This window comes from Mirounga leonina, unplaced genomic scaffold (genome assembly GCF_011800145.1).
Source record: "Mirounga leonina isolate KUSES-001 unplaced genomic scaffold, KU_Mleo_1.0 Mir_154, whole genome shotgun sequence".
Lineage (NCBI taxonomy): Eukaryota > Metazoa > Chordata > Mammalia > Carnivora > Phocidae > Mirounga > Mirounga leonina.
Window position 1 is genome coordinate 40742150 of NW_023270389.1, and position 3020 is coordinate 40745169.

General features: G+C 45.6%; 1 long non-coding RNA gene across 1 annotated transcript; it reads left to right on the plus strand.

The window, feature by feature from the left end:
• The first annotated feature begins 224 nt into the window (after window positions 1-224).
• On the plus strand, window positions 225-1112 carry LOC118013707. The gene is made up of 3 exons (XR_004680097.1): window positions 225-352; window positions 722-790; window positions 872-1112. It is a non-coding gene; the product is annotated as an uncharacterized LOC118013707 (long non-coding RNA).
• Window positions 1113-3020: the final 1908 nt, after the last annotated feature.

Consider the following 3020-nt stretch of genomic DNA (forward strand, 5'->3'; position numbering starts at 1 on the left):
TTTGGCAAAAACTGGCTTAACAAAGTGACCAAATTTAACTGTGCCAGTAATGGGGTAAACAGACCTCATGTACTCCTAATACACTGAAAAGAACAAAGCATTACTCTGTGGTAGCCCTGCCAAGAGTGCATGACCTAGAGTTAATCAGGAGAAAATATCAGACAAAATCAAACTGAGGAATATTCTACAAAATGACTGGCTGTACTCTCTGCAAATGTCAACAACATGTAGGACAAGGAAAGGCTGAGGAATTCGTCCAAGCTAAAGGAGACCAAAGAGATCTGACAAAGAAATGCAATGCATAATCCTGGATTGGATTCGAGACCCATACAGGATATCATTGGGACAGATGGTAAAATTCTAAAGTTGTTTGTGGATTAGATGGTAACATTGTATCAGTGTTTGCACGGTAGTTGTCCTTGTTTTTAGGAAAGGCCTAACAAAGTATTAAGGGATAATGGGGCATTAGGTCTGCAACTTCCTCTCAAATTGTTCAGAAAAAAACAGTCTATAAACAGGCAGAGAGAATGAAAGACACGTGTGGGAAATGTTAGCCATTGAGGAATCTGGGTGAAGGGCCTGTGGGAATTCTTTGCGGTGTTCTTACAACATTTTTGTAAGTTTGAAATGATTTCTAGAGAAAAGAAAGGTCGTTATTCTTTCATGGTACCTTATCACTCGATTCAAAGAGTCCTCACGGAATGCTTACCGCATTTTTCAGGAAAGTGAAAGGGCACTGGCCGGAAAGCAGAAGACCTGGTTCTGCCGCTGTCTGGGTCACCTTGCGCGGGTAACAAGCCCTCTGCCCCTCCGTGTCCTCCGCGTTTTCGTTCCCTGCCTTTCTCTGACTAAGGCATTGCTCTCACCACAGGGTTCAGGTCAGCTTTAAAGGGGACCACCGAGGACACAGTCGGAAATCATCGCTGTGGAATGGGGAGCAGCTGCTAATGGACACCTCACCCCATTTCTTTCTGTGGCAGAGAAACGTCCTCAAACTAAATGGTGGCGATGGCTGACTAACCCTGTGGAAACAGTACAAAAACACCCAACTGTACACTTTAAATGACTGAATTATGTGGCATGTAAATTATATCTCAATAAAGCTGTTACAGTGGCTGCTGCTGCTTTCCTCGTGCCACCTGGTTGGAGCAGGACACCTGTGACAGAAGGGTCCTGCGTGAGTAGAGAGGACGCATGCGCATAGGACAGAAGGGCGCGGCATGAGTAGAGAAGACGCATGCGCATATGACAGAGGGTGCTGCCTGAGTAGAGAAGACGCATGCGCATCCCGGAGGCGGGGGAGGGAAAAGAAGAAACGGTGTCAGGGTGAAAGGCGTTTCAGAATGGATGGAGGAAAGGGTGTGAGGGGTGCCTCAAGCTCCTGCCTCCCAGGCCCTGGGGTTGTCCTCAGCTCCTCTCACTCCATACACAGTCCCCGGGTGACTGGATCCATATCCGTGTCTTCAACTCTCTCCCCGGGGTTGGTGACTCCTTGTGCGATTTAGGATTAGATTTTGCGGCAACTGAAAGAAAAGTAACATCCTGCTAGTTGATACACTTGAACGAAAGAGAAGTTCTGGAGTTTTTTCCTTCTCACATAAAAGTCTGACTAAATAGCCCAGAGCTGTTACGAGGCTCCATGATGTCAGGGACCCAGGCTCTGGGGTTCCATTTGCACAGGCTGGGCACCGTGCAACTCCAGAAAGTGTTATTCACATATACAGCATGAATGATCTCTCGTGGAGTAGCACAAAGTGATGGCCCCAGCCCAGGATCCCTCTCTCTTGTTGTTCTCCTTTAAGTGGTCTCAACCTTTTTGTCCAGGGTGGCGACATTTTTTTTCTAAGCAGGAAAATGAAGGAAGGGACAGGGGCAAAAGGAGGACACAGGGTATATATATGGGCTGAATCTGAAGTAAGGTTTTCAAGAACTTCTCACATGACATTTCACTTACATTTCATCGTCAAGATCTTAGTCCTATGACCATACTCAGTTGCAAAAGAAGTTGGGAAATGTAGCTTTTATTCTAGCTGTCCACCTACTCAGCTAAAAAGAGGGGGGAGGGAATTCTAGTACCAAAGAATAAGAGGCAATAAATATTGGAGAATAACTAGTAGTCTTGGTCATTCTTTCCAATTCATATTTATAATCCAGATCCATATATTCAACTGTCTCCTGGACATCTCTACTGAGATGAATCATAGACAATAAGACTGAACATATCCTACATGAAAGGCATCATGTTTACCCACTCAACTCCCATCTATAACCTGCATCTTCTCCTGTGTTCTCCATCCCAATGGAAGGCAATGTCATCTACCTACCTGGTTGGAAATCATCTTAGAGTGTTTCATTTCCTTTACTGCCTACCCTCTACTCCCACCCTGCAAGCTCTACCTCCTAAATGGCTCTTGTATGCCCCTCTTCCCCCTCCTCATTCCATTACTTTAGCTCAGACTCTCATTTTTCTCTAGTCCAGATTACTATAGGGATCTCAAATGGAACCCACTGCCTCCAGGCTGTGTCTCTACAATTCTTTCCCCACGTTATACCCAGTGTGCTCTTTCTAAACATAAACCTAGTTTTGATTCACCTTTCCATAAAATTTTGCAGTGGTTGACTGTATTTTTGGTGGCAAAGTTCACTCTCTTTAAGCATGACGCCCACGGCTCTTCATGATCTGGACTCGGCCTGCTTCTCTCACCCCATCGGCTGCCTCCCGCCACCCCACCCCCTTTGCCCCAGTTGTACTGAACTATCTGTAGTTCCCTAAACTTTCAGGAGTTTCATGCCACTCAGCTTTTGCACATGCTACCCACTCTGTGTGGAATGACCTTCTCATTTTTGTCTGTGTAACTCCTACTTCTTCAAAACTCAGCTCCAGCACTGCCGCCCCAGGAGGTGTTCCTACATTCCCCAATCTGATTTAGACATTCTTCTTCTTGCTTCCACAGTGCATCATCCGTCATGATCTCAATACTTGTTTATTTGTGTATCTTGCCCACAAGACTAAAATCCCT